This window comes from Eptatretus burgeri, chromosome 5 (assembly GCF_056783735.1).
Source record: "Eptatretus burgeri isolate ZD-2024b chromosome 5, Ebu_testis_v1, whole genome shotgun sequence".
In the NCBI taxonomy this organism is placed as follows: Eukaryota; Metazoa; Chordata; class Myxini; order Myxiniformes; family Myxinidae; genus Eptatretus; species Eptatretus burgeri.
The window spans coordinates 94984490-95001989 of NC_140965.1; the positions used below are offsets into that span (position 1 = coordinate 94984490).

A 17500-nucleotide genomic window follows, 5' to 3' on the forward strand; every position below is an offset into this window, starting at 1 on the left:
TGGCAGATGCTATGGATAGACAGTCCCTCTGGGAGATAGGGTGTGAGGTCTTGCAGTGAATGCATTAAATCCTATAGCTCAATGAAGCTAGTTAATGTCATCACATTCCTAAATTTTTTTGTTCACTGAATATAATTCTCCAAACAGTAGAAAAAGAAAGTTTAATGCTTTGGAAATTTCACATTTTCTTGTGTGTATATTGAGAACGAGGGACCATAGCCTCGCTTGCTTAAAGTAAATAGGTATATAGGCTTAGTTTTAAGACTCGTTATTTCTGTAAATTATCAGATCTCACTCCAAATTTTGAAACGTATTTAGTCCGGATGATGTCTGATTCTCAAAACCGAAATCATATTTCGATGATATACTTTAATTAGTTCGTGAGAGTGGATCATGGAAAATCGTATCATAAAACGCTTGAAATCGCTTCAAGCTCCTAATTTGAAAGCTATAGTACTTACAAAAGTGATGTATACGACGATTCATAGCCATGATGAACAGGAATTTGACAATATGAGTGAGGAAAGAGAAAAAAACAATCGTTAAGAAATCGTTGTGGCCTCATCCAAGTCAAGGCATGGTTGAGCAGGCCAAAAAACATGGCGGCTTCAGACCCAGCGAAGTTACCAAGGATACGCCTTATCCTAGCAAAGTTACCGAGACCACAAAGAGCGAGGTGACCGAGGATCACCCGATGAAGAATATAATTAAATAAGGCCGTTAATTATTTTCAAGAGGTGTGTTTTAATTAACCCAAACACCCAATTTTCACTCTTGCACTTCCTTGGAGTTTTTTTTCATATGCATGCAAAGTTTCAGGCTGCGAGGTTTTATGATGTTGGTGTTATGGAGGAGACACACACACACACACACACACACACACACACACACACACACACACACACACACACACACACACACACACGCACACGCGCACGCACGCACGCACACACTTATTAGTGTAGATGAGGAAAACTTTGTTACATTATTTTTCGCCGAAGGAGAGGGTATTGCATTTGGGCCCGTTTGTTTGTTTGTTGGTTTGTCTGTTTGTTCATTTGTCCACACAGAACTTTCATGCTTTTCTTCTCAACTATTTGTCAGATTGAGACAAAATTTCACAATTGGTGCGACTACTCGTGTAGAATGTTTTACTGATAATTATGATGCCATGTGTCACGTGGTGTGGCAACCATATTGGAACAAGGACAAATGTGTCCAAGAGCCACGTCATAAAGGTTTTGTGTTCACCAGAAGAAGAAGAAGAAGAAGAAGAAGAAGAAGAACAACGCGGAGCTCTCTTAGAGTCAGCGTTCGCAACGCAATGTGGCTAAAAATGGACAAAATTTGGACCTCTGTATCTCTGAAATCAGACCAAGGAAAAAATAGAAACTTGGCATATAGCAAGTACTCCTCATGCGGAAGGAGTGTGATTTTTTTTTAATGCTATCATAGGTGCCTTTGTTATGACGTCATAAATGCATATGTATAACACCACATACGATCAGTATGAAAATTTTTGAAGGTCATCTCGGAATAAGATGGTCCACAAAAAAATTTTTGATTACGTCATTGGTCACGTGATTCAGCACCTTTATTGTTAAAAAAAAAAACTTTCAAAAATCCTCTTCTCTGAAGTGGCTGTACAGATTGTGATGAAACTTTACATGTATGATCGCCTGTCACAGAAATCACATAAAGAGGGGATGAGGTACAAAAGGTTCACACATAAGATGCCATTGGTCACATGGTTTGACAGCCATATTAGATTTACCCTAAAACCTATAAAAAGAACCCTCAAAATAAGTCTTGGTGAGGGTCTACAATCTCTGATTGCTCTTTTTCTTGTTGGGTTTTCATGGGCTGGCAGAATGGCCTACAGGTAAGCACACTTGGCTCTAAGCTGTCTCGCCTGGGTTTGAATCTTGACCAAGCTATAAACTTTCATCCCGGTGTTTCACAGGCAGGGTGATTCATCAATGTGTGCGCTGGTCCCTCGGATGGACGTTGAACTGGGTGTCCTGAAGGCCAGCATTACTTGGTGGACATTAAAGATCCCATGGCGTCCTTTGTGAGGAGTAGGTGAGCTATCACCGGCACCCTGGCCAAATTGTAAAACCCTGCCCTAACGTATAGAGGGCACTGCATCAATTGCACAGCCGTACCTTCAGCCAATGATGCTGCATACGAAAAAAGAAGGGTTTGTCATTGGGTAAAGTTTTGCTTGGACTCGCTGAGGAGTTGAGATGAGTTTCGTGCTTCCGTAGTGGCAGCCCGATGAAGAGCCTTGTGCTTGCAATTTGAGGATGCAAATATTTAATTTTGGGGGAAAGCCAGGATGTCTGACATTGGAGATTAATCCAGAAATAGCCAATGCTTTTTTTTCAAAAACTCAGCCATTCCTGCAATCTATCTTAATGACTGCACCACAAATGTGATAGCGTCTCTTTCAAACAACATAGATAACAGTTTGAGGCTGATCAAGAGAGAGACACAATATATGGAGAATAGTTTTGAGCAACAGGTGCAAAGAGCAGGGAGCGAGAGATTACCATACCGAAGTTAAAAAATCACATAAAGAGGGGATTTTGAAACAGAGCAGGTGCATAAAGGCAGCGGAAATTAAAGGCACTGCTGTAGTTGAGTAATTGAGCAGAGGGTAAAGAACAGTTCTGCTCGACAAGAGGTCAGCTGAAAAAATGAGGCAGCAGAATTAGTAATGGGAAGCCTTCATGAACACTTATGTTTGTACGACCTGACAGTGGCAATGATATCAATTATAGTTCTTCAACAGGTGTCACAGGTACAATGATATGGCAAGATCACACACAAAGGTGTGTGTGTGTGTGAGTGTGTGAGTGTGTGAGTAAGTGACAGACGAAAGCTTTGCGTGCGGCCAAGGCCCCGATCTCCTGACACTAATGCCGGTGCTTAACGCAAGACCGCTGAGTGACAGCGTGCAGTGAGCAGTTGGCCTTAATCAAACATTTTTTGCAGGCGGTTTTATAGATTGCCTGCAGGCGCAAGGCAGGAAGATGAAAGCCCCAAAGACTTTGAATATATTGTATCCTGGAGGAAATTGATTGCAGCCAGTGGGACTGTCAGCGTGCAGGCCTGCCGATCCCTTGATTCCACCAGGTGCTGTCAGGCCTGGAGAGGGAATCATACGGGCGCCGTGTCAGCCTGATGGATCGGCTCCTCCGAGGGAGCTCCAAATCGCCGCCATCGCTCGAGTGTTGATGAAACTTTTCAGCTGTGCTACGCCTGCCCTGGCTCCATCTCAAGTGCTCCCCCGAGGGCTTCGGAGATTCCATTTCACACACATACACATACACACACGCACATATACTCTCCCCCCCCCAACACCAGCTCAGACTTTTCCTGCTGAATTCCCTTCTCCTCTTTGAGCCCACCACATTATTCTTTTGTCCTGGGCCTGCTCGCAGGCCTGGCCCCACACTGGCTCCCGCTGTCAGGTTCTGACTGTGTTAGATTGCATTCTGTAACTGGAGAACGCCCGGGGCTCCATGTGGGGACCTTACTAAGAGTGAGAGTTAAAATTATCCTTGTATCTGTAATACAGTTTTGCTCTGAGTTTTGGCCTTACTGACATCTAGCTCAGGTTTTAACTGGCCCACAAACCACTGCTCCATCCCTGCCTTCTGTTATTAGGACTTCATTTGCTTTCTGCCTAACTCCAGACTCTATTGCTGTCACTTCCTGCACATGTGTGCGTTGCAAAGTGCTTTCATCTGCCGGTAATGTCTCGGTGGCTAGCCTTCGCCTGCCCGTAAATCTTGTCAGCGCAGTGCCACGTCTCATTCGCGCTGAAGCGTTAGCACCCCGCGTTATGCGCCCTGAAAGGAAATGAAATCATGTCGAGTGCAGTTCAATCCATCCCTCCTGAGCCGGGCCTGTAATATTTCTCCCATTTTCCACTGCGTGCTTGCCGATTGAGTTCCACGACTCCGCGCCTTTCTGATGAGCCACTCCTGACACGGCGGTTGTGAATCGAGTATAAGCGAGGCTGCCACTATGCCGTGAGCCTATTTGCCAAATAAACGCTTTGTGCAGACAAGAACTTGTAAACGTGCCCACAATGCTTGTTGAAAAAACGTCTCCAAAGCACAGGCCTCTTACCCCCCTCTCCATCTCTCGTTCGCCTTTTTTGTCACAACTGAACTCCGTTAGGCTACGGGGAGATACGTGGGGAGCAAGGGAGTGATGGCTTTTCTCCCCCACGGTTTATGCCTTGGCAGCAGCACTCCGGGTTGCTCTGTTTCTCATCTCAGGCCTGTTTAATGTCACCAGCTGACAGAAAGAAAGAAAGTTTAAAAAAAAAAACAGAAGAAACACGAGTTTTTGGGCACGGAGGAGACAGGGCTAGTGGCCTGTCAGAATGATGGATAATCAGAATATTATAGCAATATGACCGTTCGTTCCATTGCCGCGGTGAGATGATGGCTCCCAAATTGAATGCCTTTGGAGTGCACTGCGAGTTGCTAGGCCCCACCGCCATTGCTAACCAACCCTGCGGCGCACGTCCTTCTTTTCAAACTCCAGGAGTGAAGCTCCCGTTGTTTGTTATGACGCCCTGGCTAAAAACATTTTGGCGGCAAGGCAAGGTGTGCTGTCTACTTGGCTATCGCCTCTCCACAGACACAGGTCAAGCTTTGCCGTTTGATGGTGCGGCGGCTTTAAATTAAACTCCCAGAAATTCCTTGCCTCTGCCGCCATGTGCTGCCTGGGGCCTGGGTGCGATGCTATCAGAGGATTGTGTCTGGCAGGTTTGGTGGCCTGCTTGTTTTACTTTATAATATTCATCCTTTATTCCACTCCTTCCTTATATGAACTCTGTAGAAGAGCTAGAAGCAGGTGGCAACAATTACAATTGAATTGAGAAGGAGAAAGAACAGATATTATGGAGTGTATTTCTCAAGTTCTATCGAGATGATGAGAGGCCTGGGTGAGGCTTGTCAAATAAGGTATGATTTCACCAAATGAAACATGAAACTGAAACAAAGATTTGATAAAACGAGAATAACCGATGCTGACGTGCTTTTGAGAAAGCATAATGTCCTACATTGGATAAGATAACCAAGCTTGATGCCTTTTCACAAAATGTGAGTTTCGGACACTGTTTGCCACATTGTGCCAAGATGGCATTCGGCTGATCGCCTGGCTTCCCTGTTGCCTATCCTCGTCAGCCACGCGTAACGGCAGTGCCCAAGGGCCTCTGCCCTTAAACATTTAATGGAAAAGAATAAAAAAAAAAAAATAGAAGGCCTGTGCTACAGGCCTAATAGCACCCTGTCAGAACAAGTGACAGTTTCCCTGTCAACATTCTGAGAAACCATGAGGACGGCCAGTACGACCTGCTTGTCAGACGTCACACTGGAGATACTATAGGGAGTCATAATACAACAAGAGCAACGTAGCGATTGGTTATTTTATGGAGTCCGCTAGTGTTCGTATTGAAACGCCGTATATGTGTACATGTATCTGACAGATCATTACGTTTGTTTTCTGGAAAATAATTTTACATTACATAACAATGAAAGTCCAACTTGGCAAACCTGGTTTATTTCCAGCAAAATTGCAATTCATTAAAATGTCATAACACATGGATTTGAAGATGGATGGGAAAATAACTTTTTAAGCAACCAGTTACACTTTATCTCAGTATTATATATCTAATATACTGTGCAAAGCTCATTCTAACTACTGACTCACTGACTGAAATTAAAGTTCGGTACCTTCCAGGTGAAGTAAAAAGCTGAAATGTTGCAGGTCGATGAACATCGAAATCGATACACCAGGAAAAATCGCAGAACTGTTGGAAAACATCCGTAAATGAACATAAAAATACATTAACAAAAAGATTGACCAAAATCAATTTGATTGACATTAACAAAAATATTTCATCCGATTGACTTGAAATTTGAAGATGATTTATATTTCAGGTCACTTACTTCAACGATCCAATTATTATTGAGGTCAACATGGACAAAAAGGTCAACATCGGCCAACGGTCAACAACTTAGGTGGTATTTCTCAAATCCTCAATTTTTATCCAATTGACTTGAAATTTGAAGATTTTTTTTTTTAGATCACTGAATTTAACCAACCAATTATTTTTGAGGTCAACATGGACCAAAAGGTCAACAACTGAGGAGGTATTTCTAAAATCCTAAATTTTCATCTCATCGACTTGAAATTTGAAGAGAATATATATTTCAGATCACTGAGTTCATCCACCAATTATTTTGTCGGTCCACATCGGCCAAAAGATCAACATAGGCCGAATTTCTAAAATTGTCAATTTTCATCCGGTTCACTTGAAATTTGAAGAGGATTTGCTTATTTGTTCATTGAAATCAACCACCAATTATTTTTGAGGTTAAATTTGTTTTATGGATTTTGCGTGTGTGTGTGTGTGTGTGTGTGTGTGTGTGTGTGTGTGTGTGTGTGTGTGTGTGTGTGTGTGTGTGTGTGTGTGTGTGTGTGTGTCCGCTCATCTCCAGCCCACACTGCTCAACCGATCATCCTGAAATTTTCAGAGATTAATGTCACCGACCCTGCGACAGTCCCGCATTGAAGTTTTTTTTAAATTCGGTCGACCGAAAAGGTCTAAATGGGCCAATAGGCCAATTTGAGCCAAATTCTCTAAAATTCTCAAATTTCATCCGATTGACTTGAAAGTTGAACAGCATTTGCATATCAGGTCACCAAATTCAACCACATATTAATTTTGAGATCAACATAGGCCAAATGGCCAATTTGGGCCAATTGTGCTAAATTTTCTGAAATTCTCAATTTTCATCCGATTAAATTGAAATTTGAAGAGAATTTTCATGTCAGGTCGTTGAATTCAACACCTGTTAATTTTGAGGTATATATAGGCCAAAAGGTCAACATAGGCCAAATTTCTAAAATCCTCAATTTTAATCCAATCAACTTGAAATTTGAAGAGCATTTGCATATCAGGTCATTGAATTCAACCACCTATTAATTTTTAGGTAAGGGCCCTGTCACACCTTGACGTTTTAGCCAGCATATGGCAACGTATCAAAATGTATGTAAAACGCTGGCGTACACTGAACTATTGATTTTTTTTTTCAGTTTTGGGCGTATTCATAACGAGTTGGACGTATGCATAACGTATTAGTAATGTAGACAGAACGTTTCGATAACTTATAGATAACTTATACCAACGAATGCTTAGCGTGTTGGCGGCGTTCACAACTTATGCCCAACGATAGTCTAACTTATGCATAGCGTGACAGCGTATCGCCAATGATCATGTGGCGTAGCCTATTAAAAGGCTGCCGCTCGACTATTCAAATCATAACCGTACTAGATATCGAAGTGTCAACATCACTGTCATGCTGAAGAAAACTTCGAAGAATACTGCAAAGAAGTCTCCTGGCCGTGGCCGTGGACGCGGACGTAAGGAGGATCCATCATCACCCACACCCTCCCCATCACGCTCACCTACTACTACTGACATGGACCTACTACTACTACTACTACTACTACTGACACGCTCACCTACTACTACTACGACTGATACTACTGACATGGACATCTACTCAACATGGAGTCTGGAACACTGATGGGTTCCTCCTGTGAACTCCATTTTTATATACCAATTCCCCTAAACGCTGCCAATACGCCATTATACGGTAGCTGTAAGTGAGAAACACATTCAGTAAGTTCTGTGGTCGTCCGGAAGATGTCAAATACGTCTACATACGTCAATATGCGTTGTAGATACGTTACACATAGGTTCAAAGCACGTTACTCATAGGTTAGAAATAAGTTTCGGGTACGCTAGACATTACCTCGACGTATTTCGACTTATGAGTAACTTACAAGTAACGTGTGTCGACGTGTGTCAACGATCGCATAACGTGCCTACAACTTATGGCCAGCATAGCAGAACGTGTGAGTAATACGCCGAGCACGTCGGAAAATATTGAGCGTGCTTAAAATTTGTCGACGAGCTGGGCGTACTACGACGTATGCCAGCGTGCTTCAGCGTGCTCTTAACGTATACAAAACTTACCCATAACGTATTCGACGTGTGCCAGCGTATTCGCCAAATTTTTCATACGTCGACATACGCTGGCTGAAAGGTCAAGGTGTGACAGGGCCTTAAACAAAGGCCAAAAGGTCAAAGTAGGCCAAAAGACCAATTTGGGCTAAATTTTCTAAAATCCTCAATTTTCATCTGATTGACTTGAAATTTGAAGAGCATTTTCATGTCAGGTCGCTGAATTCAACTACCAAAAATTCTAAGGTCAAAAAGTCAACACAGGCCTGATTTCTAAAATTGATAGATAGGGCCAAAAACTAAATATATCACTATATCTCAAAAAGTTGTGGACGAGTTATAACAAAACAAGGTGGAGGACTTGAAAAGGTGACAAGAAGAAGCCGACTGGATTTTGGTTCGGGTCCAGCCCATCAGTGGGATACAAAACCTAAACTGTTCCACCTGGCAGAGTTATGCGTTCCACTGAGTGCCATTCAACTTTGTGCTGTTTTGCCAAGTTGTCACACTCTGAGTGATTTTTGATTTGTTTGTTTGTCTGTCTGTTTGTCTGTCTGTCTGTTTGTCCACACATAACCTTCATGTTTTTCTCCGCAACTGCCTGTCAGATTGAGATGAAATTTTCACCATTGGTGCGACAACTCATGTAGAATGTTTCAATGATAATTGTGATGTCATAAGTCACGTGGTGTGGCAGCGATATTGAAAAAATGGAAAAAAAATTGGATCTCTGTATCTTTTGAACCACACCAAGGAAAACTTTGAAACTTGGCACATAGCAAGTTCTCCTCATGGGGAATGAGTGTGACTTATAGGTGCCCTCATTATGACGTCATAATTGCATATGTAGAACGCCATAACCGATCAGGATGAAAAATTTTGAGGGTCATCTAGGGATAAAATGGTCCACAGAAAAAAATTTCATGACGTTATCAGTCACGTAATTCGGCAGCCATATTGTCAAAAAAACAAAAACATTCATAAATCGTATTCTCTGAAGTGGCTGAACATATCAAGGCGAAATTTTACACACATGACTGGCTGCCCATGGGGAACAAAAGGTTCACACATATGATGTCATTGACCACATGGTTTGGCAGCCATATTGGATTTACCCTAAAACCTATAAAAAAAATCTTCTCCAGAACGCCTGGACAAATTGAGGGGAAATTTCACACAAGTGTTCCCCAAGCCATGGGTGTACAAGTGGCACATAGCAAGCACTCCTCATGGGGAATGAGTGTGGTACATTTATGATTTCATAGGTGCTTGCCTTCGTTACGACGTCATAATTGCATATGAAGAACGCTACATCCGATCAGTATAGAAAGTTTTGAGGGTCATCTAGGGATAAAATTGTCCACAAATTTTTTGATGACATCATCGGTCACGTGATTCGGCAGCCATATTGTTTGTGGGGTTTTTTTTAAACCTTAAAAAATCTTCTTCTCTGAAATGGCTGAAAAGATTGAGGCGAAACTTTACACACATGACTATGAGGAACAAAAGAGTCACACATATGACATCATAGGTCACATGGTTTTGCAGCCATGTTGGATTTACCTGAAAACATCGAAAAATACACCACTCAAAAGAAGTCCTAGCAAGGGTTTGCAATCTCTGATTGCTCTTTTTCTTGTTTGTTTATTACTTGCATTCCTTTTCATCCCCACCACAACCTCCTGTCATCTCCTCCATCACATTCAATCATCCCTGGTCCTTTTTTATTATTGTGGTTCAGGAAATAAACTCGTTGGGTGTAAAAACTTTAAGGTTTCTCATGTCTCTCCTCACAACCTGCACGCATGTGACATTAATTTGGAACGTCTCCTCAGCAGTTGAGCCGCTTGGGGCATCGCGGGACTTTAGCTTCTCGCTGTGACGAGCTCGAAGTTGAGCCTTTGATGCTACAAAATACATACATATATATATATATATATATATATATATATATATATATATATATATATATATATATATATATATATATATATATATATACTAGTGGGGTGTACTTGTTGTGAATCTGGAAGCCATGAGCACACAACATACAGGTCCTATAGATCAGTTATGTCGGTAAGTACATGTTGCCAGTTAGGGTCCCATCCCTAGTCTAATGGGTAATTAAATGTTCCTGCGCTGTGGAGTTATTTTAATAGTCAATTTTTCTTTTCATTTATTACACCACCATCAACGCCGACGACACCGCATCACCCTCACCTTCACTTCGCTTCCTTCGCCTCGATCTGGCCGATGCCATGGTGGGTGGAGTTCAAGGAGGAGCCGCGCGGCGGCCCTCGACCAATCAGCGTGCAACCATTGAGGTGACCGTCGCCCGGCCAATCAGATCCCGCGACAGGAAGAAAGGGCTCCGCGTGACGTCACCATGCCCCTGGGCCAATCAAGGAGCTTGCCGCCCATTTTGGCCAGTGAGGGAGACGAAGAGCGATTTTGCGTGCCAAAAACCAACCAGTGAGAGAGGGAGGATCGCGAGGAGGTGCCCCCCCCTCTGAAGAGGGGGGTGTAATTATAGGCCCTGTCTGTGCATTGCTGGTTGTTCGGGTTCTGGAAAGAAGTGCCCGCATGTTGTTCTGGGTCTGGCGCGGTCTGTGCGTTCGTCGTCGTTCTGGTTCTGGCAAGAAGTGCGTGCAAGGTTGTTCGGGTTCTGGCAAGTGCCTGCACGTTGTTTTGGGTCTGGCGCGGTCTGCGCATTCGTCATTGTCCTGGTCCTGGCAAGAAGTGCGCACACGGGTTCTGGTTCTGGTTCTGGCAAGAAGTGAACATCTGCGTGCAGGGCGATTGAGTTCTAAAAGCGTCTGCGCACAGAGTGGTCGGTGCCAGAATGGGTCTTCTCCTGCCAACTTCGTTCGCCTGGATCGTGCTGGGGGTCGAGTTCTGCCCCGAGGACCTGGTCCTTGAAGACCGCACGAGATGGACAGGTCCGAGATAGGCCTCAATAAAGACCATTTGGTCCGATCATTTTGGGTCTGTGCATGTGTGTGTTCGTGGCGCCAGTCAGATAAGTATTGAATTTTATAATTGCCATGCTGTATATACGTGCATTTATTAATATTCAGTTTAACTCTGCCCTTATATGCTCCCCTCATTCCCCCATAGTAAATAAACATTCCCATTTGTGAAATGTATCCGCTTGTTCGTGTCTTTTCCTTCATTGGCTTAGCGTGCTGCGTGTTGGGAAATTAGCCAGGCCGTTGCCGTTGTAACGGGACAATTGGGACCGACGGATCTCGGCGATCAAACCGTTCGGATCGCACACGGTTCGAGTACGCCAAGCGGCTCGTTCCGTACGAGCATCGTCGAGGGTGAATTTCCCTGGTATTTTGGATCACGTTGGTATTTAGGTAAATTGAAATTGGCAATGGACCCTACCCCACGTGGTCTGTCTATTGGCGAACTTTGGTCCAATAAGGGACCCGTACTTTTCCGAAAAGGTAAGATCTAAATTCCGGGCGATCGGTTGAGCTGACTCTGCAGCTCCATCTAGCGGTCATGCTCGCGGCCGACGCCGGTCCCCACAACATACTTACACATTGTGTCAGCATACGAACCGTGCTTCCCCATTGTCTTGGGTCGCTCACCTGCATTTGATGTTTCATTTATTTATATTTTCACTTATGGATGCTTTCCAACAGTTCTGTGATTTTTCCTGGTGTATCAGCTTCGATGTCAGTCAGCACACAAAATTACCATGTTTCCCCATTGTCTTGGGTCACACACCTGCAGTTTTTCATTTTTTCCATTAATTTATATTTTCATTTACGGATGTTGTCCGATGATTTTGTGATTTTTCCCGGTGAATTTGCTTTGATGTCCATCGGCACGCAAAATTTCAGCTTTCTATATCACCCGGAAGGTAGCAATCTTTAATATCAGTAAGTGAGTCAGTCAGTGAATGTGGTTAGAAAGAGCTTTATATATTGGAATATATGTGTGTGTGTGTGTGTGTGTGTGTGTGTGTGTGTGTGTGTGTGTGTGTGTGTGTGTGTGTGTGTGTGTGTGTGTGTGTGTGTACACATATATATGCACACACACACACACCTATTCATTTTTTGCTCACTCGTCCATGATTGATGTGGACATTTTATAAAGTAAAATCAACAAATACAGGGAAGTTGCTGAACCCCCATTTCTCAAGATACATGTTGGCCCATCGATGTGGTCACATCTTTGTGCCACCTGTGATTTCAGGACATGCCTTCATCCTGTGTAAACCTAATGCCACCCAGATGTTTTCTCAGTGATCCAAAGAGATGAAAATCACAAGGTGACAAATGTGAACTGTATGGGGGATGATTTAGACCTTCCCAATCGATCCCTGCTTCAGTACTCATGGTTGCATTTGCCGTGTGAGGGAGAACATTATTGTACAGTGAAGTGACACCCAGAGAAAGCATACCCAGCCATCGCTTGTATATTCCTCGTCTCATTTCATTATGTAACAAGTCATTGGAGTAATATGCGTTGATGGTTTTCCCACGTTGAATAAATTCCATATTAATTAAACTGTTAAGGTCACAAAACATAAATGCTACGAACTCTCCAACTGATTGCTGAGCCATGACTTGTTTTTTTGTTTTGGTGGTGGTAGTGGAGACCTCAAATAATCCCAACTTTTACTGGAGCACTTTGACTCTGGTGTGAAATGATGAAGTTGTCACTCATCATGCATCACAGTCTTCAAGAAATCATTTCTTTCTTCAAGTCATGTTCCAGGAGCTCTGACACAATGGCCACGTTAGTTATCTTGCGATCAAGATTAAGTTACTTTGGTGTCCACTAACCTTATTGGATGTCGAGGAAGAACGAATTATCATTTCCAAATTTCCAACACTGACATTCATTTCCTCTGCGATTTCACATACTAATTGGGTGATTCTCCAAAATTAGCTGATGAACACGTTTAATATTTGCTTGAGTGATAGCTGGTGGTTGCATGGGAGAATGCTCAGGATCTCTCATCAATTCACAGCCATTGTAAAACTCTTGCTGCATCATTTAAATTCACATCAATGTATGTGAAGGACAAGCATCACCAAATTGTAGAGATAGTCTCATGCAAGTTTCATCTTGTTGGATGCTCTCCTTCATAAGGAACTAAACAATACTCCTTTGTTGTGCAGAACACGCGAATGTTGGTTGCCATCTTGGTTTTACCCATAATATTGGAACCTCCCACGATGAAACTGTCTATCAGCTTATCACTTTCCCATCACAGACAGGTTTGTGGTCTCTCTGTCTTCTACCACTTCTTTTCTGGTTTTGCACCCTCTGATCTTTCCATTTTTGTCCCTCCCCAAGTTTCTGCAGGGCACACACCATCCACCATCAACCCCCCTTCAAGTGAAACTACCTAAATCCAGGACCACTGCTCACCTGCACTCATTTGTTCCTCTTTTTCCCACCTGTGGGACCAACTTTCACATTCTCTTCAATCTCATTCTTCCCTCCAGATTCACCACCATCTCTGATCGTATCCAATCCAAAACCATGATCTTTTCTCCCCTTGTTAACACCACCCCATTCCCTCCTCCTTCTAAGTTTCCAGTTTTCCTTCCTGACAGTTTCCTTCTGTATCCATCCTGTCCACCCCATGCATCCTTTCTTGCCCCCCCCTCCACCCCATACCCATTGTTTGTCCAACTCTCCCACTATGCTGGCCTTCAAGTCTGGAGTTAGTGTCCCCCCCTGATCCGTTTAGTGCACTAGCTCTTCCATGAGCCTCGACTACGTATTAAAAAAGATTCCATGACCATCACCGATGTCCATTCCTGTTTCATTTACTCGGGCTAGACAATACAATTGTACAAAATTTCAACAATGAGCTGTTATTTTTACACGTTCTGCAATTAAAAGAACTCAACATCAACCTTGAACCACCCTCGTATGTATAGCGGAATAAGTGCCATGAAGCAGAAATGTCACATCATGAGTGAACAGGTGCCAGGTGAAAAGCACAGAGACAAACAGACATGAGAAGACAGGCGTAAAGAACTCGACAGAGAGCGAGACGAACTCCAAAAGAAAGCCTCATGCGCTGCCTGGCAAAAATTGATGTGTAAAATGTGGATTGCATTTGACTGATGAGCGACAGACAAAGTGAAGGGTATCTGAGGGAGAGCTCGGCCTCCATGGCAGGATTTATACCTGCGATCAGCCGAAGGCCTAGCACGCAGCTATGAAAACACTTCGGCAATGTGCGCACATTGCAGCCACGTAATAACCGCAGCTTGAAGCGGCTTGGCAGCCACCTGGGCTGAGGCCTGGAGGTGAACGGGCCGCCTGGTTCGCGTTAGAGCGAGTTGTTGCAAGTTAACTGCAGACCATTAATAGTCTTCTTGACGAATGGCTTTGGTTGGAGTGTCAGAAACACCCAGGGCTACAGCTGAGATCAGCTGAATTCTTATCTCGCCATCCAGCCATAAATATCAATCTCCTTGACAGACCTATTCATCCCTTTGGCCAAGAAATAATTTGATATACAATGCCCCCCTAAGAAAGGCCACCTGGATGTAATTACGTATAAATAGCCGAATGATATAGAGAACCACATGTGCCTGTAATAAAATGTGATCTGTTTGTTATTATATTTTCTTTGAAGAATTTATCATGTTGGACAGAAAGTCTGGGCCAGGCCCATCTAATGACAGTCTCATGGAGGCTTTGCCTTGAATGGATTACTACACGTCAGTATGCCATACCTAAATTAAAAGTTTATTGTCTCTGATGCCTTGCTAAATGACATGCCCCGAGCGGCAGGAACCCATTGCCTTTGCCCTGCCATTACCCTCTCTCTGCCCTTCTTTCTGTCCCTCTCCCACTCACCCTCCCCCCCCCCAAGTGCTTCCTATTCTTCCATGCTTTAATTCAAACACTTCTGTAAACATCCACACCCACCCATCTTTATTTTGCTGCACCCATCTCTCTTTTGTATCCAGCATTTCCCCAGATTTTTAAATTGTATTTAAAGCTTCTCTTTCATGTTGTGCATTCCTCACTGCCAGTGAAACCCATAATTCATCTCTTCATCATTCTACCCAACCCATTATGCCTTACTGTTAGCCTGCTTACTATATAACTCTGCCGCAGTGACATACCACTTCAACAGTGATAACATAGTCGAAAGCTTTTTAACCATTCACATACATGAGAGTGAAGGAAGAAAGATTTGTGAAATTGAAGAAGATATTGCCAGACAAAGAAGCAATCCATTTTACCAAAATGCAATTGCCTATAAATTTGGCACCGAGTGCTGCCATTATAGACATGGGTAAAACCGGGCATGAAGTACCTTTATAAATGCAAGGTGTGCAGTTGCTGATGTACAGGTATACTTGAAAAGGCAGTGGTTGAGAGCTACAAGCTCCGCACACCTCGTACAGCTGGCCCTGTCACACGTTGGTCTTCAGCCTGCCAACTGAAAAATATTTTGGACTCGTGTTTTTGAAAGAACCTCCCATGAGGGTCTAGTGAGACGGGCACATCAGTCATTATATCGCAGGGCCCATTCAATGGAGCGCAGACTGCAGCATTTCTAAATTACTCACTCAATTAATCGCTACATCACACTGTCGCCCATCTCAGCTGTAGAAAGGGCACCCATACGAGACGAGCAAAAGCATTACTCAAGCCGTAATGGTCTCTTCAGCATCCATCACGCTCATCTGCTTAAAATACATTAAAACCTCTGGCTGCTCAGATTAAAGGATAGCGTGGGTGACTTGTGAGGGATGGTTGAGAGCTTGCATTTTATCATGAGGAATCTGGCAGACTTGGAGGAGGAGTCTTGGCAGATGGGAGGTAGGATGGTGGATGGGATGTGATGGGTGGAAATTTCTGGGTATCATCCTATTTCATATCAGGCACGTAGATCTTGGCAAGCTTTACTGAACTAAGTCTAGGTTGGATTACACAGACCTCATCCAATGAATTTCCTTGAAAAAAAAAACCAAAGGGTTTGACATAGAAAGTAGAAATGCTCATCTCAGATGTAGGATGTGAAGTTCAAATGCTATATCTGATATTAATGAGCCATTTTGGTCATAATGGTATTTGGAATAAATTCACAAGTGAAATAATTAGTAAGTTATCATCACCATAATCAATTGAAGTCAAATGTATGAGAGGTCATTACATTAATGTAGACCAACGAATCGTTTTCCATATATGAGAGATGAATAACAACATGATGGTTGACTTCTCAGTTTCGAGAATGACATAGCCATCGTTGTGGGTTCTCCGGTGGCTGTAGAATCCGATTCGGAACTGGAATGTGCATCCCCATCATAGGTTGTGCTGGTGGTAAGTGAGCTGGGTCTTTCCGTTGTTGTCGCTTGGAATAACGCAGCTGGCATAAATTTCTCTCGAAGTAAAGAGTCCCAGCTCTCACTATAATTTTCTTCTGACTTGTCACCTGCAAGCTACTCTCAAGTGGTCACCTGCAAGCTACTCTCAGGTGTCATAGCTGATGTCACTGTCTTTGGGGCAATTCTTGAGGGTGCCGTCATTACGTGCTGGTTGACTACCCTGATGTCATTTGCCTTGTGTCGATCAGCTTGTCATACAATACCTGCTTGGGAATGTGTTGGTCATTAATACAACGAACATGACCAGCCCATCTCAGCTGTATCCTATGGAGAGTATCATCTCTGCAGCACTCCCTAGTTCGGCACAGTACTTCAAGGTTTGTGACTGTCTTACCACAGGATCTTCACAATGGAACTAAAATGGCATTGGTGATATTTATCCAGGGCCTTGATGTGCCACTGGTAGCACATCCATACCAAACCTCTGCCCCATTCAGTGAGGTAGTCAGTCCTGGGTTTTAATATACCTAAATTTTTGTGTCCAGTTTGATGTCATGCTGCTTTGACACTGTCATGGAGACGTTAATCTTCATCGCTGGCTTTCTTGATGTCGGCATGGATCTCTCTGTCTGTCATGGCATTGTTGGAAGGCACAATTCCAAGATGGATTAACTTATATAGAACATTGAGATTCACGTCATAAACTGTAACAATGGGTGCTTCGAGCGGAATGTGAGATGCTGGTTGGTACATGATCTCAGTCTTTGAAATACTGATCCATAGATGATAATTTTTAGGAGGCTTCTGAGAACATGCTGGTCTGAGCCTGGAGATCCCTCCTTTGTGTGTGCAACGAGTGCACCGGTCATCTGCATACAAGAGCTCTGAAATCAGGGCCTCTGGCTTTGGTTGAGGCACGTAGTCTTGAAAGGTTGAACAGTTTCACATATTTGAACCTGTTGCTCACACCTGGTGGCATGCCGAGGTTGCTTCTTCAAGCGTGGCTGCAAATAATATGTTGAAGAGCGTTGGTGCTACAACACACCCCTGCTTGATGCCACTAGTCACTTCAAATCTCCTTGATGTCTACCCATCAGTGCAGATTCACCTTGTCATCCCA

The 17500-nt window shown here is 43.4% G+C and overlaps 1 long non-coding RNA gene across 2 annotated transcripts in view; it reads right to left on the bottom strand.

Moving 5' to 3' along the window:
* Window positions 1–15790, bottom strand: part of LOC147026989 (uncharacterized) — a 79367-nt gene extending 63577 nt beyond the window's left edge. Inside the window, exons 1-3 of one of the 2 annotated variants that reach the window (XR_015058591.1) lie at window positions 15622–15790; window positions 15366–15491; window positions 5757–5833 (exon numbers count right to left, since the gene is read on the bottom strand). This is a non-coding gene — a long non-coding RNA (uncharacterized LOC147026989). Of the gene's footprint in view, window positions 1–5756; window positions 5834–15365 lie in introns of both variants that reach the window. The other variant, XR_015058590.1, reaches the window with a different exon arrangement.
* Window positions 15791–17500: the final 1710 nt, after the last annotated feature.